The 27,217-nt window shown below is 36.1% G+C and overlaps 1 pseudogene; it reads right to left on the bottom strand.

Moving 5' to 3' along the window:
• Positions 1–228: 228 nt before the first annotated feature.
• Positions 229–27,217, bottom strand: LOC133071575 (serine/arginine-rich splicing factor 3-like; annotated as a pseudogene).

Genomic DNA, 27,217 nt, shown 5'->3' with positions numbered 1-27,217 from the left:
ACATTGTAAAGGAACAATTCTTGATATTATGTGCCTTATATGATCCATTTCAAACCATAGAGAATTACACCTTTGTCTGTCACTGTTCCAACAGACAAATGTGAACAGCGAAAACATTTTAAAAATGCACCACGCTTATGAAGTCTCAAACAAAACTTGAATTTTCTGTGCCTACTCCTGTCAAATGAAGTTATCTCCTGTACACCACTCCTCTTGCAGACTGATCTTTCATTTCCTTTAATTTGACCTAGATCTGCTATGAGACCTAGAGAAAGATCAGGACTTGTGATTTCTCTCCTGGGACAGTGATCTCTCTCTTCTCTTATCTCTAGAAAGGGCCCTGCTCCGGCTGCGGGAGAAGCTTCTCTGTCTTGGAGATCTGCGTGGAGGTGGAGGACTCCTCCTCCGATAATCATCTCGAGGGCGACGACCCCAAGAAGAAGGTGCGCCACGATTTCGACTTCCCTTTTCACCCTTCTCGGCAGCCACACAGTGTTCTCTCCCGTCTAACTCTGGGACAGCATCAGCTGCATCTGGGGGATCTTCAGATTCAACAAAAGCAAAGCCAGGACGGTTTCTAGCAACCCACACACTTCAGAGTGGTCCATAATAGCCAAAAGCGCCTTCCAATTCAGTCCTGTTACCATTGTTTCCAAGATTATCTACAGTCCAATGGACAGGAATCACGATGCGTTTCGAGATCTTAGGTCAGAGATGCGGAAGTTCAAATCCACAGAACCTAAGCTAGATCTTCCCGGTCCCTTCCCGCCCGCGTTCCCGGATGCGCTGGCATACCCGACGTCCACGAAATGGCCTACATTCTCTTTTTAAAACATTCTTTTCCGTTATGGATTATCCCAGGAGATTGGCTGTGTGGTGTACCGTAGGACCTTGTTATTTATCCATTCTAAATGTAATAGTTTGCATCTATCGACCCCGAATTCCCAGATCATCCCTCTCCCTTTTCTCCTCTCCCTTGCCAACCACAAGTCTGATCTGTCTGCCTATGAGTCTGTTTCTGTTTTGTAGACAGGTTCATTTGTGCATATTTTAGGTTCCACCTATAAGTGATATCATATGGTATTTGTCTTTCTCTTTCTAGTTTACATCACTTAGTATGATAATCTCTAGTTGAATCCATGTTGTTGCAAATGACATTATTTTCTTCCTTTTTATGGCTGAGTAGTTGTAAATATGTACCACATATTCTTTATCAATTCATCCATCATTGGACATTTTGGTTGTTTTCGTGTTTTGGCTACTGTGAATAGTGCTGCTATCTTTTTGAGTTATAGTTTTGTCTGGATATATGCCACAGTATCTTTGAAAAACAATAAAGCAAAGTGCAATGAGACAAGCTATGTCTGTACCAAGAATAACCTCATTAACACTTTTGAGAACAGAGTGAGATTTTACTAATTCAGACAACAGTAACATCATAATTCATACACTGAAATTAAATTTACATTGATATTACATATTTTGGGGCATTCTCTGGCATTGCCTTCCTTTGGGTAATGAGTTTGAGTAACTCCGGGAGTTGGTGATGGACAGGGAGGCCTGGCGTGCTGCAGTCCATGCCAAGTCACGACTGAGTGACTGAACTGAACTGAACATATTTTTTACAAAAGAACATACGTTAGAAACTAAACATATAAACCTGGCTCCAAAGAGCATTATAGAATATTTACCTTTCCCACCTCTATGTTGTTCAGCGCTTAGTTGTGTCCAGATCTTTGCAGCCCCATGGACAGAAGCACGCCAGATTTCCCTGTCCCTCACCATCTCCTGGAACTTGCTCAAACTTGTGTCCGTTGAGTCAGTGATGCCATCCAACCATTTCATCCTCTGTCATCCTCTTCTCCTCCTGCCTTCAGTCTTTCCCAGCATCAGGGTCTTTTCTAATAAGTCAACTCTTCGCATGAGGTGGCCAAAGGATTGGAGTTTCAGCTTCAGCATCAGTCCTTCCAATGAATATTCAGGATTGATTTCCTTTAGGATTGACTGGTTTGATCTCCTTGCTGTCCAAGGGACTCTCAAGAGTCTTCTCCAACACCACAGTTCAAAAGCATCAATTCTTTGGCACTCAGCCTTCTTTATGGTCCACCTCACATCCATACATGACTACTGGAAAAACCATAGCTTTGACTAGACAGACCTTTGTCAGTAAAGTAATGTCTCTGCTTTTTAATATGCTGTCTAGTTTTGACTTAGCTTTTCTTCCGAGGAGCAAGTGTCTTTTAATTTCACGACTGCAGTCACCATCTGCAGTGATTTTGGAGCCCAAGAAAATGAAGTCTGTCACTGTTTCCATTGTTTTCTATCTATTTGCCATGAAGTGATGAAACCGGATACCATGGTTTTTGTTTTTTGAATGTTGAGTTTTAAGCCACCTTTTCACTCTCCTTCATCAGGAGGCTCTTTAGTTCCTCTTCTCTTTCTGCCATAAGGGTGGTGTCATCTGCATATCAGAGGTTATTGATATTTCTTCCAGCAGTCTTGATTCTAACTTGTGCTTCATTCAGCTGGCATTTTGCATGATGTACTATGCATATAAGTATAATAAGCAGGGTGACAATATACGGCCTTGATGTACTACTTTTCCGATTTGGAACCAGTCCGTTTTTCCATATCCGGTTCTAACTGTTGCTTCTTGACCTGCATACAGGTTTCTGAGGAGATAGGTGAGGTGGTCTGGTATTCCCATCTCTCTAAGAATTTTCCACAGTTTGTTGTGATCCATACAGTCAAAGGCTTTAGCATAGTCAATGAAGCAGAAGTAGATGTTTTTTTCTGGAATTCTCTTGCTTTTTCTGTGATCCAACGTATATTGGCAATTTGATCGCTGGTTCCTCTGCCTTTTCTAAATCCAGCTTGAACATCTGGAAATTCTCAGTTCACGTGCTGAGCTTGGAGAATTTTGAGGATTATTTTGCTAGCACGTGAAATGAGTGCAATTGTGCAGTAACCACCTCTGTACAGACAGTTACGTGTTGGCAGTTACCTCTGAAGCTGGCCACAGTAGATATTCAATAATCGTTTGCTGAAAGAATAAACATCTTAAGTTGTAGTCACAGAGCAGCTTAATCCATTAATGAAGCAGTGGATCTTCTATAATCCTCTACTCAATCTTATAGTTTGGTTATAAAAGTATGTTGTGGAGAATTAGACTATAAATCAGATATTTTCACTACATCTAAATATCTCGGGTAGGTTTGAATTAATGTTGCTTCTGTTGATAGAAATAAGGACATTTTAAGAAGCGCATAATAAGAATCTATTGGCTATTTCACAAGTAATTCTTTTTTATTTTTTTACCTTTTCACCTCTAATACCTATTCTTCCCACACCCACACCCACTTCTGACAATCACCAATTTGTTCTCTATATCTATGAACGGTTATGTTTATTTTTTAGATTTCATATATAAAAGGGATCGTAGAATATTTGTCTCTGACTTATTTCACTTAGCATAATGCCTTAAAGGTCCATGCATGTTGTTGCAAATGGCAAGTTTTTTTTTTTCATTTTTAAATTTGTTAGGCAACCTCAACATACTTGACACACATATTTGTTTGTATATATTCACCACATCTTCTTTACCCATTCACCCATCCGTGTACAGTTAGGTTGTTCCCATATCTTGATGTTGTAAATAATGTTACAGTGAACTTGAAGTCATGCATCTTTCTGAATTAGTATTTTAATTTTCTTCTGATAATACCTAGAGGTAGAACTGCTGAACGGTATGGTAGTTATATTTTTAGTTTTTGAGAAAACTCCATACTGTGTTCAAAGTGACTGCACCAATTTGCATTCCCACTGACAGTTCAGAAGGGTTCCCTTTGCTTCACACCCTTGCTGACACCTGTTATTTCTTGTCTTTTGATAACAGCCATTCTAGGAGATGTGAGGAGATATCCTACTGTGGTTTTGATTTGCACTTCCCTGATGATTAAGGATGCTGAATATCTTTTCCTGTACCTGTTAGCCATCTGTATGTCTTCTTTGGCAAAATCTATTTTTAGATATTCTGTCCATTATTTAATCACATTTTTGTTTTTGTTCTTTGGCTATTGAATTGTGTGAGCTCTTTACATTTCCTGGATATTAACTCCTTATCAGGTGATTTGCAAATATTTTCTCTCAGTCCATAGGTTGCCTATTCATTTTGTTTATGGTTTCATTTACTGTGTAGAAGCTTTTTAGTATGATGTAGTTCTACTTATTTATTTTTGCTTTTGTTGCTTTTGCTTTGGGTGTCATTTTAAAAATTGTAGCCAAGACCTATGTCAAGGAGCTTATCACTTATATTTTCTTCTAGAAATTTTATGGCTTCAGGTCTTCTATTCAAATCCTCAATCCATTTTGAGTTAATTTTTGTGTGTAGTACAAGACAGTAATCCAGTTTCATTCTTTAGTATTTGGCTGTCCAACTTTCCTAACAACATTTGTTGTAGAGACTTCCCTTTCTTCATTATATATTCTTGGTCCTTTATCATAAATCAATGGCCCCTGTGTGTTGGTCTGTTTCTGCAATCTCTGTCTTGTCCCATTGATCTATGTATGTGTTTTTTCCCCAGTACCATGTTTTGATTTATAATGCTTTATATTGCAGTTTGAAATCAGGGAGCATGATGCCTTCAGCTTTTTTTTTTAATTTATTCATTTTTTAATTGAAGGATAATTGCTTTACAGAATTTTGTTGTTTTCTGTCAAACCTCAACATGAATCAGCCATAGGTATACATACATCCCCTCCCTCTTGAACCTCCCTCCCGTCTCCCTCCCCATCCCACCCCTCTAGGTTGATGCAGAGCCCCTGTTTGAGTTTCCTGAGACATACAGCAAATTCCCGTTGGCTATGTATTTTACATATGGTGATGTAAGTTTCCATGTTACTCTCTCCATACATCTCACTCTCTCCTCCCTTCTCCCCATGTCCATAAGTCTATTCTCTATGTCTGTTTCTCCATTGCTGCCCTGTAAATAAATTCTTAAGTACCATTTTTTTAGATTCCATATATATGTCCTAGTATACAATATTTATCTTTCTCTTTCTGATTTACTTTACTCTGTATAATAGTCTATAGGTTCATCCACCTCATTAAAACTGACTCAAATGTGTTCCTTTTTATGGCTGAGTAGTATTCCATTGTGTATATGTACCACAATTTCTTTATCCATTCATCTGTTGATGGATGTCTAAGTTGCTTCCATGTTCCAGCTATTGTAAATAGTGCTGCAAAGAACAATGGGATACCTGTGCCTTTTTCAATTTTTGTTTCCTTAGGGTATATGCCTAGGAGTGGGATTACTGGGTCATATGTTGCTTTTATTCCTAGATTTTAAGGAATCTCCATACTTTCTTCCATACTGGCTATATCAATTTATATTCCAACCAACAGTGTAACAGTGTTCCCTTTTCTCCACACCTTCTCCAGCATTTACTGTTTGTAGACTTTTTGATGATGGCCATTCTGACCAGTGTGAGGTGATATCTCATTATAGTTTTGATTTGCATTTTTCTAATAATGAGCGATGTTGAGCATCTTTTCATGTGTTTGTTAGCTATCTGTCTTCTTTGAAGAAATGTCTGTTAAGGTCTTTTTTCCACTTTTTGATTGGGTTGGTTGTTTTTCTTGTATTGAGTTGTATGAGCTGTCTGTATATTTTGGAAATTAATCCTTTTCCAGTTGTTTCATTTGCTATTATTTTCTCCCATTCTGAGGGTTGTCTTTTCACCTTGCTTATAGTTTCCTTTGCTGTGCAAAAGCTTTTAAGTTTAATCAGGTCCCATTTGTTTACTTTTGTTTTTATTTCCATTACTGTAGGAGGTGGGTCATAGAGGATCTTGCTTTGATTTATGTCATTGAGTGTTCTGCGTGTTTTCCTCTAGAAGTTCTGTAGTTTCTGGTCTTGCATTTAGGTCTTAAATCCATTTTGAGTTTAGCTTTGTGTGTGGTGTTAGGAAGTGTTCTAATTTCATTCTTTTACATGTAACTGTCCAGTTTTCCCATTTATTGAAGAGGCTGTCTTTTCCCCATTGTATATTCTTACCTCCTTTGTAAAAAATAAGGTACCCATAGGTGCATAGGTTTATTTCTGGGCTTTCTATCTTGTTCCATTGGTCTATATTTCTGTTTTTGTGCCAGTACCATGCTGTCTTGATGAATGTAGCTTTGTAGCATCATCTGAAGTCAGGAAGGTTGATTCCTCCAGCTCCGTTCTTTCTGAAGACTGCTTTGGTTATTCGGGGTCTTTTGTGTTTCCATATGAATTGTGAAATTTTTTGTTCTAGTTCTGAGAAAAAGCCATTGGTAATTTGATAGGGATTGCACTGAATCTATAGATTGCATTTGGTAGTATGGTCATTTTCACAATATTGATTCTTCCTACCCAGAAACATGGAATATCTCTCCATCTGTTTATGTCATCTTTTAATTCTTTCATTAGTGTCTTATAGCTTTCTGTGTACAGTTCTTTTGTCTCCTTAGGTAAGTTTATTCCTAGATATTTAATTCTTTTTGTTGCAATGCTGAATAGGACTGATTCCTTAATTACTCTTTTGGGTTTTTCATTGTTAGCATATAGAAATACACTTTCTGTGGATTGATTTTGTATCCTGCAATTTTACTCAATTCACTGATTAGCTCTACTAATTTGTTAATACTATCTTTAGGGTTTTCTATGTACAGTATCATGTAATCTACAAACAGTGAGAGCTTTACTTCTTCTTTTCTGATCTGGATTCTTTTTTTCTTTTTCTTCTCTGATTGCTATAGCTAGGATTTCCACCACTATGTTGACTAATAGTGGCGAAAGTGGACACCCTTGTCTTGTTCCTGATCTTAGGGGGAATGTTTTCAGTTTTTCACCATTGAGAATAATGTTTGCTGTGGGCTTATCATATATGTCCTTTACTATGTTGAGGTAGGTTCCTTCTATGCCCATCTTTTGAAGAGTTGTAATCATAAATGGGTGCTGAATTTTGTCAAAGGCTTTTTCTGCATCTGTTGAGCTTATCATATGTTTTTTATTTTTCAGTTTGTTAATATTGTAGATCACATTAACTGGTTTGCATATATTGAAGAATCCTTGCATTCCTGGAATAAACCCAACTTGATCATGTTGTATGAGCTTTTTAATGTGTTGTTGAATTCTGTTTGCTAAAACTTTGCTGAGGGTTTTTGATTCTATGTTCATCAGTGATATTGGCCTGTAGTTTTCTTTTTTTGTGTTGTCTTTGTCTGGTTTTGGTATCAGGGTGATGGTGGCCTCATAAAATGAGTTTCAAAGTGTTCCTTCCTCTCCAGTTTTTTGAAGGAGTTTTAGAAAGATGGCGTTAGCTCTTCTCTGAATGTTTGATAGAATACTCCTGTGAAGCCATCCTGTCCTAGGCTTTTGTTTTGGGGGGGGAGATTTTTGATCACAGCTTCAAATTCAGTGCTTGTAACTGGGTTGTTCATAATTTCTATTTCTTCCTGTTCAGTCTTGGAAGATTGAACTCTTCTAAGAATCCGTCCATTTCTTCCAGGTTATCCATTTTATTGCCATATAGTTGTTCATAATAGTCTCATAATCCTTTGTATTTCTGCATTGTCTGTTGTAACCTCTCCTTTTTCATTTCTAATTTTGTTCATTTGATTCTTCTCTGTTTTTTTTTTCTTGATGAGTCTGGCCAAAGGTTTGTCAATTTTGTTTATCTTCTTGAAAAACCAGCTTTTAGTTTTATTAATCTTTACTATTGTTTCTTTCATTTCTTTTTCATTTATTTCTGCTCAGATCTTTACTATTTCTTTCCTTCTGCTAACTTTGGGGTTTTTTTGTTCTTCTTTTTCCATTTGTTTTAGGTGTAAAGTGAGGTTGTCTATTTGATGTTTTTCTATTTCTTAAAGTAGGATTGTATTCTCTCTTAGAACTGTTTTTGCTGCATCCCATAGGTTTTGAGTTGTCATGTTTTCATTGTCATTTGTTTCTAGAAATTTTTTGATTTCCCTTTTGATTTCTTCAGTAACCTGTTGGCTATTTAGAAATGCATTGTTTAATCTCCACGTGTTGGTTTTTTTAGTTTTTTCTTGTAATTGATGTCTAGTCTCATAGCATTGTGGTCAGAAAAGATGCTTGATATGATTTTAATTTTCTTAAATTTACTGAGGTTTGATTTGTGACCTAAGATGTGGTCTATCCTGGAGAATGTTCCATGTGCACTTGAAAAGAAGGTGTGTTCTCCTGCATTTGGATGGACTGTCCTGAAAATATCAATGAGATCCATCTCATCTAATGTATCATTTAAGACTTGTGTTTCCCATGAAAAGATGCTCAACATCACTCATTATTAGAGAAATGCAAATCAAAACCACAATGAGGTACCATTACACGCCAGTCAGGATGGCTGCTATCCAAAAGTCTACAAGCAATAAATGCTGGAGAGGGTGTGGAGAAAAGGGAACCCTCTTACACTGTTGGTGGGAATGCAAACTAGTACAGCCGCTATGGAGAACAGTGTGGAGATTTCTTAAAAAACTGGAAATAGAACTGCCATATGACCCAGCAATCCCACTTCTGGGCATACACACTGAGGAAACCAGATCTGAAAGAGACACGTGCACCCCAATGTTCATTGCAGCACTGTTTATAATAGCCAGGACATGGAAGCAACCTAGATGCCCATCAGCAGATGAATGGATAAGGAAGCTGTGGTACATATACACCATGGAATATTACTCAGCCATTAAAAAGAATTCATTTGAACCAGTCCTAATGAGATGGATGAAGCTGGAGCCCATTATACAGAGTGAAGTAAGCCAGAAAGATAAAGAACATTACAGCATACTAACACATATATATGGAATTTAGAAAGGTGATAACGATGGCCCTATATGCAAGACAGAAAAGGAGACACAGAAATACAGAGCAGACTTTTGAACTTTGTGGGAGAATGTGAGGGTGGGATATTTCAAAAGAACAGCATGTATACTATCTATGGTGAAACAGATCACCAGCCCAGGTGGGATGCATGAGACAGGTGCCCCGGCCTGGTGCACTGGGAAGACCCAGAGGGATCGGGTGGAGAGGGAGGTGGGAGGGGGGATCGGGATTGGGAATACATGTAAATCCATGGCTGATTCATATCAATGTATGACAAAACCCACTGGAAAAAAAAAATAATAATAATAAAAATTAAAAAATTAAAAAAAAAATCATGGTAAAATACAAAAAAAAAAAAAAAAAAAAAACTTGTGTTTCCTTATTAATTTTCTGTTTTGATGATCTGTCCATTGGTGTGAGTGGGGTGTGAAAGTCTCCTACTATTATTGTGTTACGGTCAATTTCTCCTTTTATATCTGTTAGTGCTTGTCTTATGTATTGAGGTGCTCCTATGTTAAGTGCATAGATATTTACAATTGTTATATTTTCCTCTTGGATTGATACCTTGATCATTATGCAGTGTCCTTCCTTATCTCTTGTAATATTCTTTATTTTAAGCTCTATTTTGTCTGATATGAAGATTGCTACTCCAGCTTTCTTTTGCTTCTATTTTCATGGAATATGTTTTTCCATCCACTCACTTTCAGTCTATATGTGTCTTTAGGTCTGAAGTGGGTTTCTTGTAGACAGCATTTATATGGGTCCTGTTTTTTTATCCATTCAGCCAATCTCTGTCTTTTGGTTGGAGCATTTAATCCATTTACATTTAAAGTAATTATTTATATATATGTTCCTATTGCCATTTTCTTAATTGTTTGGGGTTTGATTTTGTAGATCTTTTTTCTTCTCTTGTATTTCTTGACTACATAAGTCCATTTAACATTTGTTGTAAAGCTGGTTTGGTGTTACTGAATTCTCTTAACTTTGCTTGTCTGAAAAGCTTTTGATTTCTCCATCAATTTTGAATGAGATCCTTTCCAGATAGAGTAATCTTGGTTGTAGCTTTTTCCCTTTCAGTACTTTATATATATCCTGCCTTTCCCTTCTGGCCTGCAGAGTTTCTCCTGAAAGATCAGCTGTTAAACATATGGGGTCTCTCTTGTATGTTACTTGTGCTTTTCCCTTGCTGCTTTTGATATTCTTTATTTGTGTTTAATCTTTGTTAGTTTGATTAGTATGTGTCTTGTGGCATGTTTCTCCCTGTATGGGACTCTTTGTGCCTCTTGGACTTGATTGACTATTTCCTTTTCCATGTTGGGGGAATTTTCAACTATAGTCTCTTCAAAAATTTTCTCATACCCTTTCTTTTTCTCTTCTTCTGGGACCCCTATGATTCAAATGTTAGTGCATTTGATATTTGTCCTGCAGGTCTCTGAGACTATCCTCAGTTCTTTTCCTTCTTTTTACTTTATTCTGCTCTTCAGAAGCTATTTCCACCATTTTATCTGCCAGCTCACTGATTCATTCTTCTGCTTCAGATATTATGCTACTGATTCCTTGTAGAGTATTTTTAATTTAAGTAATTGTGTTGTTTGTCTCTGTATGTTTATTCTTTAATTCTTCGAGGTCTTTGTTAATTGATTCTTGCATTTTCCCCATTATGTTTTCAAGATTTTTTTTATCATCTTTACTATCATTATTCTGAATTCTTTTTCAGGTAGTTTGCCTATTTCCTCTTCATTTATTTGGACTTCTGTGTTTCTAGTTTGTTTATTCATTTGTGCAGTAATTCTCTGCCTTTTCATTATTTTTTTTTAAACTTATTGTGTTTGAGATCTCCTTTTCCCAGGCTTCAAGGTTGAATTTTTTCTTCCTTTTGGTTTCTGCCTCGCTAAGGTTGGTGCAGTGGTTTGTGTAAGCCTTGTATAGGGTGAGATTTATGCTAAGTTTTTTATTTGGTTGGTTTTCCTCTGCTGGGTAAGGCTGAGTGAGGTGGTAATTAAGGCTGATAATTCTGTTTGTATTTTTGTTTTGTTTGTTCTTTGGATGAGGCATCCTGCACGGGGTGCTATTGGAGGTTGGGTGATGCTGGGTCTTGTATTCAGTGGTTTCCTTTGTGTGACTTCTCACTATTTGATACTCCCTAGGGTTAGTTCTCTGGTGTCTAGCATCTTGGAGTCAGTGCTCCCAATCCAAAGGTTCAGGGCATGATCTCTGGTCAGAAATGAAATTCCACAGGTGGTTTGTTATGGCATCAAGTGAGATAAAAACACATACTCAAAAATGAGAAACCAAAGATGAATCCCAGACTAATGGCAGTTTTACATAATCAGCAAATAATAATTAAAATCATGGACTATACACATATACAGATACATCCATAAGCAAAATCAAAACAGTCCAACCAAAATAAAGTACAATAGTGACCTGGCGAACAAAGGAAACCAAAAATTATATCTGTCAATTAAGAACAAAACTAACTAAAGCACAAACTGGAAAACAAAACTAAAGCAAGGTGCCAAAAAAATACCTTGCTTTAGTTTTGTTTTCCAGTTTGATAAATAAAGCAAGGTGCCATGTTTGGAATAAAGCAATGAAAACAAAACTATGTTGAGAGGAAAGATAAGAAAGAATAGATATGCAAAGCTAAATAGAGATAGATAAAGAAGATTTATATACATTAAAGATAACTTCAAGGGGAAAAGAACAGTAGGAAAAGCAAGCAAAGTAATAAATGTAGAAAAAATAATAATAGATTTTAAAAAATTAGAAGAAAAAAGGAAGAGGAAAGGAAAAAGAAAAAGAAAAACTCCACAGAACTGCAAAAGCCCAACATAGAGGCAGAGGTTTATAATAGCAATAAAAAGTGTGATTGGAAGAAAAAAAGAAAAATCTCAAAAGCTTAATTAGATTTCATAGTGCCAATAAAATCAACAACTACAACAGATGTTGGCAATTTGATCTCTGAATCCTCTGCCTTTTCTAAATCCAGTGTGAACATCTGGAAGTTCACAGTTCACATACTGTTGAAGCCTGGCTTGGAGAATTTTGAGCATTACTTTACTAGCATTTGAGATGAGTGTAATTGTGTGGTAGTTTGAGCATTCTTTGGCATTGCCTTTCTTTGGGATTGGAATGAAAACTGACCTTTTCCAGTCCTGTGGCCACTGCTGAGTTTTCCAAATTTGCTGCATATTGAGTGCAGCACTTTCACAGCATCATCTTTTAGGATTCGAAACAGTTCAACTGGAACTCCATCACCTCCACTAGCTTTGTTCATAGTGATGCTTCCCAAGGCCCACCTGACTTTGCATTCCAGGATGTCTGGTTCTAGGTGAGTGATCACACCATTGTGGTTATCTGGGTCATGAAGATCTTTTTTGTATTGTTTTTCCATGTATTCTTGCCACCTCTTCTTAATATCTTCTGCTTCTGTTAGGTCCCTACCATTTCTGTCCTTTATTGAGCCCATCTTTGCATGAAAAGTTCCCTTGGTATCTCTAATTTTCTTGAAGAGACCTCAAGTCTTTCCCATTCTGTTGTTTTTGTCTATTTCGATCAAACACAGGCCCCCACATTGAAAGTGCTGAGTCTTAACCACTGGACTGCCAGGGAATTCCCTAGTTTTCAATATGTAAGCTTTTCACCTTCTTGGTTAAATTTATTCCTAAGAACTTTATTCTTTTTGATGTAATTATAAATGAGATTATTTTCTTTATTTCCCTTTATGTTAGTTTATTTGTGTACAGGAACATACCAAATTTTTGCATATTGATTTTGTATCCTGCAACCTTACTGATTTTGTTTACTGTCTCTAACAGTTTTTATGGCATCTTTAGGGTTTTTTGCATATAATATCTGCAAGTGACAGGTTTACTTCTTCCTTTCCAATTTGGATGCCTTTTATTTCTTTTTCTCACCTAATTACTCTGTGTAGCATTTCCTATACTGTGTTGAAAATAACTGGTGACAGTGAACATCTTGTCTTGTTTCTCATCTTAGAGGAAAGACTTGCAGCTTTTCGCCGTTGAGTGTGATGTTAGCTGTGGCTTTGTCATGTACAGCCTTTATTATGTTGAGGTACATTCCCTCTATTCTCATTTTGTTTAGAGATTTTTTTGTACAAGGATGTTGACTTTTGTCAAATGCTTTTTTTGTTTGTTTCAGTTGAGATAATCATAATTTTTATCCTTCATTTTGTTAATGTGGTGTATCACATTGACTTCATAGCAGATATTGAATGATACTTACATCCCTGGAAAAAATCCTACTTGATCATGGTGTATGATCCTTAAAATGTATTGTTGAAATCAGTTTGCTAATATTTTGTCGAGGATTTTTGCACCCATCAATAATGCTGCTGCTGCTAAGTCACTTCAGTCGTGTCCGACTCTGTGCAACGCCATAGACAGCAGCTCACCAGGCTCCCCCGTCCCTGGGATTCTCCAGGCAAGAACCCTGGAGTGGGTTGCCATTTCCTTCTCCAATGCATGAAAGTGAAAAGTGAAAGTGAAGTCACTCAGTCGTGTCCGACTCGTAGCAACCCCATGGACTGCAGCCTACCAGGCTCCTCCGTCCATGGGATCTCCCAGGCAAGAGTACTGAAGTAGGGTGCCATTGCCTTCTCTGATCCATCAATAATATTGGCCTATAATTTCTTTTCTTTGGTATCCTGTCTGGTGTTGGTATCAGGGTAATGCTGACCTCTTTAAATGAGTTTAAAAGAGTTCTCTTCTATTTTTGAGAGGGATTGGTTTAATTCTCTTTTGAATGTTTGGTAGAATTCATCTCTGAAGTTTTAAACTTTTGTTTGCTGGGAGGTTTTTAATTACTGATTCAATTTCATTAACAGTTAATTGGTCTGTTTAGATTTTCTTCTACCATGATTCAGTCTTAATAGGTTGTATGGTTTTAGAAATTCTTCCATTTCTTCTAGGTTGTCCAATTTGTTGTCATGTAATTGTTTATAGTAATCTCTTATGATCCTTTGTATTTCTGTGGAATCAATTGTAATATCTCCCTTTCATTTCTGATGTTAGTTAATCCTCTTTTTTCTTTACTTTTTGAATCTTAAGCATGTAAAAGTCTAGAAAGAAAATGTAGTTAGAGCTGACTAATTCCAGTGGTAGCACAATGATAAGAGAGTCTAGGAATTCCTGTAGCTCTGACCCACTCTAGGGTTGTTTTTTAGCTCCTATCTGTTCCTGAAGCTGTTTTACAAATGTGCCATTAAATTTATGACTTATCTTTTCAACAAATTCTCCTACTTGCTTAATTTACCTTGAATTCATTTTATTGCTTGCAGCAATACTTGTATTCATAATTTTCGCTATTTTAGAATATTTTCTTAGGATAGATTTGATAGCATTGGGATACTGGGTAAAATTTCTTGATGGTTTTCTGGCCTTTTATATAAATACCTTTTGTTGTGATTGCAGAGGCCAAACTAAATAGAAAAACTTTTCTTACTTCTGCAGTGATATGAACATTCTGATAACACAGGAAATGGCAAAAATAATTGCTTTCATTACAGTCTCTGCAATTTAGGACAAGAAAAGGGAATTACTTTTTTAATCATTTGCAAACATTTCTATGATTAATAGGCAACTATTGTTTTAACTTTTCTAATGAGATCATTGTAACGGGGTCCATGAGTAAGATGAGTTACCAATAAACCTAAGATGTTAGCTTTATACCAAAGACAGACTTGTGCATGTGCATGAATGTGTGGGGTGACTGTGTTGGGAGAGGTGAAGGGGGCCTGAAAAATGAAGGGTAGAGTGGGAAAGAGAGAGAAAAGAGATATAGTGGAAATGTGCAGGCCATAGATACATTAACCAGTTTACCTCTCAGGCATGCATAAAATAAAGGCTTCAGTTCTAAGACTGATTGATGGTAATGATTCTTTCCAACCTAACTTGTTCCTTCTATAAATTTTAAAAAGTATTTTTAGTTACTATGTGTTTAAATTCATTACTCTGCTTTGAAGTTTCAGTTACCAATAGTGAATACAGTTGTGGATCTTAATAAACATTTGTTTAAAATCTATTCTAATTCCATTCCCTCATTTAACCTTGGGAACTTTTGTTAAACCCTATGACAAATGCCTAAGAGTTGCTGGGGGGAAAAAGCCAGACTAAATTTGACCCTGGTCATATTATTTCTTTGTAGCCTTGCCCCTCCATAAAGACTAACGTTTATCTTTGAATCGTTGAGAATTCTTAGCTTCAGAATTCTTCCTTTTAGAAGACAAAGTACCCTTTGTCTAAGGGTAATTTTTATGGTGTGGGACATTTAACTTACTTACTAAGAATCAAGCAAATGAAGTCTGTATTAAATGAAAAACATATTTGTGACTTTCCATGAAGGTCAGGGCAACCACATTCTAAAATCATCAACAGTGCTGCTTGGTTTAAAGAGTTAGGTCTATTTCACATTTTTTTAAGACAAAATTTTTTAATTTACTTTGAAAGAAAAAGATACATGTTTTGTAATGTAGGCTTTGAGATTCACACTTCTTTTCTGTACAGACACAGCTCAAGATTTGACACACTCAGTATTTCAAGATATTATTTATATGTGTAATCTAAAAAATGACACAAATGAACATATCTATAAAACAAAACAGCTCACAAATACTTTGGATGATAATAAAAATATGACACTTGCAATTTTTTTAATTGGGCTTATTTACAAAATTTTTAATATTTTATGTTATTTCTGTTGTATCATATCTGAAACAATCTTCACATTTTATTCACACAATAATCATTCATTCAAATAAGGCATTAATTGAGCACCTACTATATACAAGACAGTGAATAAAGCAGAGAATAAAAGAAATGACCTGCTCTTATGGTGCTAATACTCTAATGAAGGATGGAATTTAAAATAAAAACATATAAATATATTATAAACCGATTGATAAATGTTATGAAAAAAAATAAAGCAAGACAATAACAACAGTGATGACTATGCTATTGTGCAAAATTTGCTCAGGATCTTCATTGACACAGTTTATAGTCTCCTTCTGGAAATCAACATAACTTAAGGGTCAGCTAGTAATTCCAAGTGCCTAAATCTTTCAAAGAATCTACCATATCTAATATTTAATGCACACACACATTTCTTAGAAAAGAGATTTTCATATGTGACCTGATGAACTACATATCAAAGCACAATGGTATTTGGTAATATATGAATAATGAAACCCGTTTAACCAGATAGGTTTACTTTTTGAAATCCTGAACGTCCTTTACCTGTAAGCAAATTGTATCGTTAAGGTTTATTTTTAAATATGTATTTGAATCTCTGAATACATTTTCCCATAGAAACAATATTAAGTATAAAGATATATATCCAAGCCTGTTATTCATCTGAAGTACAGTTTATTGAAATAGTAGAAAATAATATTGCCTCCAACTACAGAAACTGAATAAAGTAGAAAATCTGTATAAGAGAATCTGATTCTTTTTCTTGAAGGATGACACTGTAGAAAATTATGTTCATTAAGAGGAAAACAGAGAGAACATGAAGAGAACATTGAGGGGGCTAAAGGGCATGAAAACTTTAGAGGTTTCTGGAATTGGTTATTTTTTATATATCATTGTATTTTAAAGTTATAATTTTCTTTAATTTCTAAGAAACCATGTCATTTAGCACTACTCATATTTAAGTCATAATTAGACCCGACTCTTTGCCCCCTCTCACAAATTAAGAAGGGACAAAAAGAGGGTAGGACTTGTCTTAGTTTTGGAAATAATCAAAGAGGCAACAAAAAGAAAAAAAAGCTTATTTATAAGAATATTATATTTTAGCTTTATTTAAAATTACATGGTTGGAAATAAACTCAATTTCCAACAGCAGGAAAATGGTAAAGAAATTTAGGCTTGGAATATAGTGAATCCACCAAAAGGAAAGTTTCTGAAGAATATGTAAAGAAATAGGAAAAAAAATGTTCATTGGAGGATAAAAGCTAGTAACAAAACTGTATAATACTGTAAGATTTTTCTATAAACTTTTCAACCAAAAATTTGAAATTATTATCTCTGGGTGTAGAGTGATTGGTATTTTAAGATTTTTTTTTTTTTTTTTGCATTTTTTATTTCTATGATCTGCATTGTTGATTTTTGTATTTTTGAAGGTATTTTTCAGAGTCTGATTTGCATATGAGGAAAAGTAAATAAGGGAAGGGTTTTAGAATAACTGTTAAACATATTTTAAAGAATGAGTGGGGAAAATAATACACCTAAGAAGGAAACAACTGGAAAATATCTGTTTTTAGTTAATTCTTCCCTAAGTGAAAGAAACAGCCTGATGGTAAAGACTCTCTGGGCAGAAAGTCATGGTGGCCCCAGATTTCATGACCTTTGTAAGAGGCTCCTATATTAAATTCCTCCTATTGAACCACATGGTGTGGACCTTGGTTTCCTGATTGGATCCTGACTAATAGTGGTACTTTTATTCTAAGAAGAAGTTCTAAGAAGCGGTACTCCCTCAATAACACAAATCTGAGTATGAACAAACACACCTTGTTGAGCACTGATCTCTTATCTGTGTCTGTCTCCCTCTGTACCCAAACCCAGCCCGCATGTGCCTTTGCTCAAGGCATCTGCCGCCGGCCATCCCCAACCAGCAACCAGTGGCCCCAGGGTGAAATCTGAGCTTAGATCAAAGGAGTTTGAATCTCTTTCACAAAGAAGATTGCGGAGGAAGAATCCTCACTTCAACGTTGTCCTAGACTCACAGACTTAGAGAACAAACTTATGGTTGCCAGGGGTCAGGATGCAGGGAAGGGATGGGTAGGGAGCTTGGGAGAAACATGTCCACACTACTATATTTAAAATGCTAACCAACAAGGTCCTGCTGTGTGGCACATGGAACTCTGCTCAATGTTACGTGGCAGCTTGGATGGAAGGGGAGTTTGGGGGAGAATGTGCTCAGTCATGTCCGACTCTACGCCACCCTTTGGACTGTAGCCCACCAGGCTCCTCTGTCCATGGGATTTTTTCAGGCTAGAATACTGGAGTGGGTTTCCATTTCCTCCTCCAGGGGATCTTCCCCATCCAGGGATTGAACCCATGTCTCCTTTGTCTCCTGCATTGCAGGTAGATTCTTTACAACTGAGCCATTGGGAAAGCCCATGGATACGTGTATATGGATGGCTGAGTCCCCTCACTGTTTACCTGAAAGCATCACAACATTGTTAGTCGGCTATACCCCAGTACAACATAGAAAGTTTGTAAAAAAAAAAGCTGTCCAAAACGTCACAATAAGAGCAGTATGCTCCAAAATACAGTGCCTGTTCTTAATCTATTGTCAGTGTTATAGGTAATCAAGACCATCTGATCTGCATTCTGTGTTTCTGCTGGGCAGCAAAAATTTTTATTGGCATTCTAACATTAAATGAGTCCCACTGAATTGCAGCAATCAGAAGATAATTGTCATGCGTTTCCTTGTATTTGAAGTTTCTTTAAATGAGCCTCAGGAAGAAGCAAACTTTTTTTTTTTAAATCATGTGGGTGGTTTCTAAAAAATGTCAAAGATTCAATAGATTGCTTTGTTCAAAACACTGAGATAGAAACATAGTTTCCCCTGTAATTCTTTCTCTTATTATCTTTCTAAATTGAAAAGAAAGAAAATACAATAGTAAAAATTAGTTAAAAGTTTCAAAGCAGTGTGCTTCATCCTGTCCCACCAGTACACAGAGCATGAAGTTTTTCTCTCGGTGGACCAGGGTGAGAAAATGGGATTCACAGCCACCCTTAATCTAAAATACATGGCTGCCTCTAGGCTGTATCTTTCTTTTTATACTCCTTGTGGTGGAAAATCAACAATTACATTGATGTCAAAATGGTGTAGAACCAGATAGGATAATTTCCAGAATCAAAACGCCAAAAGTATATTTGCATCTTTGAACTAGAGTAAAGCAATAGTAATTAGGCTTTGTCTCACACAAGCTTGAACACAAGCAATAGAACCTCATCCTTGATAGAATGTTGATCTATGTAAAATGCAGATAAACATCAACAAGAGGCAGGCTGGACATCCGTTGTCTCATCAGAGCTGCTGCCGATTATTTTAGAATTTTAACTCTTTATAATTTCCCTCAAGGTTTCTCAAACTTCAATTCACTGAAGACTGAACTGATTGTGTCAATAGCAAAACACTGTTAAATTGTGTTATCATAAACTTGGAGATTTTTTCCAAAGAATTTTCATTTTTATGTAGGCAGTTACATCTTCAGTTTAGTCATCCAGAAAACAGTGTTTTCCTATTTTAATTTCCTGTGAGGTAGGTGCGTTACTGTTCCAGTTATATAGAAGAGGTTTGGAACAGGTCAGTGACTTAGTGAAGGTCCCATGGAAAGGGAAGGACCTACTGACCTTAGGGCCTGTGGAGGTTTATCTCCTGCTTCACTTTAGATGTTTACAGTGTTGCAGCACTCTATTGTCCAGGTGGCAATTAAATCTTTTTAAAAACATATTTATTTGTCCTTATAATAAATTCCTAAAATGCAGAAGTAGAATTCAGAGGGCCCTCGCAGTTGAATTGCATAAAGCCCCATCACTCCAAGACAACTGTGGTTATATTTTGCACATTTCCTTCCAGTGTCTTAGGACCTTATGTTTTACATATCATATAGCAAAATATAATGAAGTCTGATTTTTCACTGTAAAAGCAATATAGGAAGTTAGAAAAGCTATAGTGTATAAAGAACAAATCAGCAAAAAATGCAAAATAATTGGGTTAGTGACAAGTAAAATTTTCTTGTGCGTGTGCTAAGTCCCTCCAGTTGTGTCCTTCTCTTTGAGAACCTATGGACTGTAGCCTATGAGGCTCCTCTGTCCATGAGATTCTCCAGGCAAGAATACTCGAGTTGGTCCCATGCCCTCCTCAAGGGGATCTTCCCAACTCAGGGATCAAACCCACATTTCTTATGTCTCCTGTATTGGTAGGCAGGTTCTTTACCACTAGCCCCACCTAGGAAGCCCAAATTAAATTTACTATCAAGTGAAATTAACTTAATCAGTTTTATTAATTTCTAATTTGCTACATTTTCTTAACCACATTTAAAAATTAATATTATACATAAAATTAATCCTAACAGGCTATAAAAGCCATATATAACTTTCCACAAACTTTTTTTCCTGAATAGCAAAAAATTGCAACCACTTGAAAGATTGATCAAATTGTTTAAAATGTGTGAAATCATCTCATATAAATTGAGAAACATGTCACAGATCAATTTGTATTACAACTTTGTATATTAAAAGATATTGACTAGAGATAGAAAACAAATTAAAGGTAAAAAGGGAAAAACACTTTTATTGATCCAACCTCAGGACAGGTTACTACCACCAGTTCATAGTCTTCAAAGTTGTTATATATTGTTCCAAACAACACACTTAAAGGCAGTAGGATAGGTCTACTCTTATCTTAGAAAAAACCCTAGTGTTCTGAGGGGGTTAATAATATATTTTGAGAAAAAATAAGTAAGTAAGTTCACATGGCCAAACACATTTGAGAAAGGGTGTATATTATAGTTTGCTCATCTGAGAAAGGGTATGTGTTACTGTTTCCTCCTGGAAACATATGAATAATAGCAGCATATTAAAGACTTAGAAATCAAGCATCAAGTGTAACTTTATTTCAGAATTTCCCACATTTATTTGAAAAAGAGATTCGTCTTTCCCCCGCCCCTCCAAATACTTAGGAATATCTCACAAGATGTCCTGAAGAAAGTGCTTTGGAAAAGGCAGACAGATCAGTCATTACCTACTCAGGGTTTCCTCCAGTTATCTTGGACACTGAAAGACTGAGCAGTTTGTGGATCATTGCTCTCAAATAACCTGCAGTGTAGTCTCCTACTATCCACCCCATATTTTCAAATGCCCTGTCCTGCTTGCCTATCACCTTCTGTGTCTGCCGCATTACTAGCATCCCTTAAAAACTATTAAATCTAGACAGATATTGACATCATGATTCCAAATATAAATCATTATACTACTTCTACTAGTAAAAAGTCTCCAGGGATTTTCCCTGAGTCTTCCCGACTCTTTGAAGGGTCATACAACTTACCATCTTTTATTCATTCTTTCTGTATAAAAGAGGAGGTCTCACTATGTTCTAGATTTAATCTTACCTCTAGAGGCTGGGAAAGAAATGATTTCTTTAAAAAAATTTTAAAGCGTTAATTCAGAGCTTTCCAATCTGGTTGCTGGAACAGAGTTGTTAAATGTGTAGGAAATAGCTCCCCCTTCAGCTCCAGGATGGTGGGGCAGGACTTAAAGGACAGGGAGTTGCCTCTGGCTTCAAGTGGCTTCACATAACTTTCACTGGGTGCCTTATAAATGTGATCATATTTTAATTTACCAAGGACTTCCCTGGTGGCTCAGGTGGTAAAGAAATCTGTATGCAATGTGGAAAATTCAGGTTCAGTCCCTGGGTTGGGAAGATCCCCTGGAGAAGGGCATGGCAACCCACTCCATTCCTGGAGAATTTCATGGACAGAGGAGCCTGGTGGGCTGCAATCCACGGGGTCACTGTCAGACACGACTGAGTGACTGACACACACAAGGCATGAAAAACATCTGAAAGAAGAACATTAATATACTCAGAACTTTTGTACACTGACCTACTTTCCAGTTAGAAAAGAACATGAAATATTAAATAAGAATCACAAAATTGTGGAACAATAAGACATTCATAAGTATATATATAAATATATACATCTATAACATTATTAGAAAACTTGTATAAAACAGTGGTTTTAGTTACCTGATAAAGAAAATGTGATGATTTAGAGAATATTGTGCCTAAGTTCTGGCAAAGCCTGTTATTATTAATCCCCCGTTCTATTAACTCCTAAGATTTCCCCTACATTGTAACGGAAAAACGAGGGACAATTTTTGACAAGCTCCAAGACATTTTAATAGAGATATTTGCTATGATTGAAGAATATTATTTAAAATATTAATAATGAAAATCATATTACTTCTAAAATGTGAGTGATAGGAAAAGATGGTTATATTTTCTATTTAACCAAGAAAAGCATGCATGAGGTTGGACCATCAAAAAGTAGTGCCTTTGAATATTTAGCACATAGAATTTAACCTTCACTTAATTATTTAGTTCATGTTGCTATGATTTATTAAGGACAATATGGACAAAAGTGACATAATGTCCAGAAGACTTTAAAGAGTTTTAAGATAATACCGAGAATACCAAAGCAATTGAAAAATGCAATATGCTAAGCATGACAGAGCAGCATCTACAAGCTATAATTTGTAGTATATTGTTCACACAAGAATTAATGATAGTGAAAATTTTATTGATGAATAAAAGGTTTAGTCAGTGAATATGTGCAATGAGATAAAACCATCGAACAAAACAAACTGATGCTTTTTAAACTACTGCATGACAGATTACATGAAACGCAACAGAAGGCAAACTTTTCACAGAGTATTTTGCATTTTCCAGATTTACAGAGCAATTCTCTCTGAGTGTTAAATAGTCACATTTTCAAATTTTCACTCCTTTCCTAGACTGATTGATTGCTGGAGGCTAATTTCAAACTAATTTCTAACACTTTCAGTGGAGAAATATATTTAAAGCAAAGATGTATACTAGTCAGATACCCATCTGTCTTCTACATAAGGCCATTCAAATCCTCCCAGAATCTGTTTTAAAATATGTGCATCCTTTTGCTGGGAACATTACTTACTCCTCTCCCAAGTTAGGACAAATGCTAATTATTCATGAGTCAGATGGCTCTCAAAAACACAGATTTCATTTTCTACTCTTATTATAAAGTCCATGAAATGCTCCTCTCGTTTCATTTCATTATTCTTTCCCCTTTGTCCTACACATTCTCATTTACATTGTTCTTCCCATCAGAGATGTTTACATTAGTATATTCAATATATGTCCTTAGGCATCTGAAGCTATAACCCTGAGAAATAATATTACCTTCTATGTGTGTGTTTTGAGTGTACATAAATTGTTTTGCCATATATAATTCATTCTATATTTCTAAGATCTGTCCATATTGCTATAACTTAAAATGATTACTTACTGCTGTACTGTATTTCATTGCATGTATTTATCACATATTCTGATAATCCATTTCCCTAGGGACAGATGTCAAGGCTTCTTATAACTTTCTGCTAACACAAATAAGGCAATGACATTATCCTCATAAATGTCCCCTTTTAAGGGGACACTTGTACACTTGTGCACAGTGTAAACCCAGATGAAGTAATGATATGTATACAGAATATATGGATAGTTAATTTCACTCAATATTATCAGTTTACTCTCCCAAGAGTGCATGAAGTTTCTCATGACTCCTCATTCTAACCAACATTTGGTATTAGCTGACTTTAAAATTTTTCCCAATACTGCAGCTGCTGCTGCTGCTAAGTCGCTTCAGTCGTGTCCGACTCTGTGCGACCCCTTAGACGGCAGCCCACCAGACTCCCCCTGTCCATGAGATTTTCCAGGCAAGAGTACTGGAGTGGGTTGCCATTTCCTCCTCCGTTTCCCAGTACTAGGTTGGCTTAATTTGAATTTCTCTGACTTCATATGAAGTTAAACATCTCTTCATGTCCATATTGGCTGTTTAGACTACTTCTTCCATGAATAGTCTATTTGTACTCCTTGTCGAGTTTTTGTTTCCTTGAAGATATTAGGTAGTTCTTTATATATTCTATTTGTTAATAATCATTTTTCAGTTTTAAGTTTTGAAAACATCTTTTAATCTTCCACAAGCTTGTTAAGTTTGTCTATTATATCCTCTTTGTATAGAAGTCTTTGATTTTAATATGAATTAAAATGAAAGATTTCTGTATTAAGTTGTATGTGAATTAAAATTCATACACCACCTACTCCTTTTGGCTGCGCTGGGTCTTCTTTGCGATGCTCAGACTTCTCACTGTGGTGTTGCAGCCCGAGGGTTTAGTTGTCTTGTGCATGTGGGATCCTAGCTCCTCCACCAGGGATCACACCCAAGTCCCCTGCATTGGAAGGCAGATTCTTAACCTCTGGACCACCAGGGAAGCTCCTCACTTATTCTTTTTTTTTTTCCCAATTATTTTTATTAGTTGGAGGCTAATTACTTTACAATATTGTAGTGGTTTTTGCCATACATTGACATGAATCAGCCTTGGATTTACATGTGTTCCCCATCCTGATCCCCCCTCCCACCTCCCTCCCCATCCCATCCCTCTGGGTCTTCCCAGTGCACCAGCCCTGAGCACTTGTCTCATGCATCTTACCTGGACTGGCGATCTGTTTCACACTTGATAATATACATGGTTCGACTTATTCTTAAAGTTTACAAATTTTTAGTCTTGTCTAAACATCCTTTCCTATCCCAAGTTCACAAAGACAGCCTCATATATTTTATTACTTTATATATTGCCTTTTATAGTTAGGTTTTTAATATACTTGGAATTAATTCTATAAGAACCTAAATATACTTTTACCTATATATTGAGTCATTTACTAAATAATTCTTCTTTTTTTGATTTGTGATGCTGATTTCTGCTACCTTCTTGTATATAACAGGCACTTATTCATTGCTTTTCTATTTGTTGCATCTATTTTTTTAATCTGTTTCTGTACTAGTACCATGCTGTTTTTATTGCTTTGGTTTTATAAAATATCTTAATATATCCAATAAAACAAATTCCCTTTCTTTAGTCCATTATTCTTCCATTCACAGAAACTATTTTTCTGTTTTCTCACAAAACCCTGCTAAAATTTTCATCAAAACTGTATTGACTTTATAAGTTCATTTATGGAGAATGATATTTTTTTACAGTGTAGTTTTTCCCATCCATGAACATGTTACTTTTCTCTTTTTACCTAAATCTTATTTTATGTAATTTAATAAAATTTGAAAAGTACTTTGTAAAGGATTAGTACTTCTTCATTAGGTTATCTTATGTAATTTGTAGTTTTTGTTGCTAATGTAAGTGAAGTCATATTCTCCATGCTTATTTCTGGTTGGTTGCTGCTGATGCAGAAAAGTGTCTTGATATTTACATTAAATATAAATAGATTAGTATAAGTAAAATATTTATATAGTTTCTTATATAGTACTTAGTATATGCTTACATATTACTTAGTATGTTGCCTATTATTGATCTTGTACCTATGCAATCTTTTTGAACTCTATTAGTTCTAATAGTTTGTCTATTGATTCAGTTAGGTCTTCTAATAGAAGATCTAATGATCTACAGTGACAGAGTAATTTATTCTACCCAATCCTTATACCTCCTGTTTTTTTCTTGTCTTATTATATTGGCCAAAATCTCCTCACTATGAGAGCTGTAATAACAAGTCTCTCTTCCCTGTTCCTAATCATAACATGTCATAATTTTTTCATAGGTTTTTGTTAAAAGCTTTTATTAAGTTAAATTTTCTCTAATTCCTAATTTTTTAACACTTAAAAATATCATAAAAAGGTTTTAAACTTTACCAAATATTAATTATGCTTATGTTGAAGTAATTTTTTTTCCCTATAGGTCATTAATGAGCTAAATTTTATTGATAACTTTTCTGGTGATGAATCCCCTTACATTTCTGAAATGAAATTGACATCACCGTGTTTTGTTTATAAAAACACGTTGAACTCAACTAATATTTATTTAGGATTTCATATTTTGTTCATAGTGAAATGGGCTAATAGATTGTTTCCTTGTCATTTCCCAATCCATTACTGATCTGAAGATTATAATTAAAGTTAATTAACTTGAATTGAGACCTAAAATGAGGTGCACTGCTTTCCCTCATTTTCTTTTTTCTGGACCACTTTATGTCAACTGGAATTATCTTTACTTTGAAAGTTCTGAAACTCAAAATACTATCTGATCCTGTGGATTTATTTTTCAATCTCATTCTAACTCTTGTAACATGCAGAAACTGAAAGTAAAATCTACTTGTTTCAAATTCTCTGACAGTTTTCTGAATGTGATTTAAGGTCTGGTAATAAGATTCACTTGTGGGAGATTTTGATTCAGTCTCAAAATCTGAACTGAGATTGAATCAAAGAGTCACGTGGAAACAGGGTACAGTGCATTCATTTTTTTTCTTCCAGTTTTATTGGGATATAATTGACATGGTGGTGGTTCAGTCACTAAGTCGTGTCCGACTCTAGCAACCCCATGGACTGTAGCCTGCCAGGCTCCTCCGTCCATGGGGTTCTCCAGGCAAGAATGCTGGAGTGGGTTGCTATTTCCTTCTCCAGGGGATCTTCCCGACCCAGGAATCGAACCCAGGTCTCCTGCATTGCAGGCAGATTCTTTACCAACTGAGCTACAAGGGAAGCCCATAACTGACATACAGTACTGTATAGGTTTAAGGTGTACAGCATAATGATTCAACATAAATACGTTCATGAAATGATTATCACAGTAAGTACAGTGAACACCCGTCATCTCATATAAATGTAAAAGTAAAGGGAGAAAAAATGTTTTCCTTGTGAGGAAAAGCCTTGGCATTTATTCTTTTAACAATTTATATATATAACATATATACATATGTTTCATATATAACATATAGCAAAGTTAATTATGTTTATCATGTTGTGCTTTACATCTCTAGTACTGATTTTATCTTATAACTTTGTACATTTGTTTTTATCATATAGATTTTGGCAGTGGTGGTGGTAGTCAGAAGTGCGGGCAGCAAATTCCTGATCATAATAGTGGCCACAGTTCTTTTGTTTATTCCTGGTGGGTTTTGGAAATCATTCTTGAGAGCTCAGTTGTAGTCTGTTTCATCGGTCTTTTTAACAATTCTGTGATTTATATACTCTTTAAAAAATCCTTTGGAGAGTATCCTAACTACTTAACTATTTACTTAACTAAAATTAAGAAACTTGACCATAAATTTTAGACTGGAGTCCTGATGAATAATTAGAAATCTCTTTCATGATTAATGCATTATCCAAGTTTTCTATTTCTTCTCAGGCAAATTTTTTCCTGAAAATTTATATCTTTCTTTATTCTTATTTTCGGCTGTGCTGGTCCTTCCATAGGCTTTTCTCCAGTTGCGGAGCTCAGGCGTCTCACTGTGGAGCCCTCTGTTGTAGGCGCGCGTGGACTCTGGGGCCGAGGGCCCCGGGAGCTGCCGCGCACGGGCTGGGCGTTTGTGGACCCCCGGCTCTCAAGCTCAGGCTCGGCGCTTGGGCGCGTGGGCTTCGCGGCCCCGCGGCACGTGGGGCCTCCCGGGTCAGGCCCAAGCCCGCGTCTCCTGCGCTGGCAGCGAGTTTTACCGCTGAGCCTGCAGGGACGCACGCCCGCCTGCAGATTGTTTGGTATTACTGTTGTGTAGTTCAT

This window comes from Dama dama, chromosome 17 (assembly GCF_033118175.1).
Source record: "Dama dama isolate Ldn47 chromosome 17, ASM3311817v1, whole genome shotgun sequence".
Lineage (NCBI taxonomy): Eukaryota > Metazoa > Chordata > Mammalia > Artiodactyla > Cervidae > Dama > Dama dama.
Note: the sequence above shows the minus strand (reverse complement) of the source record. Positions and strands in the feature narration are given on the sequence as shown.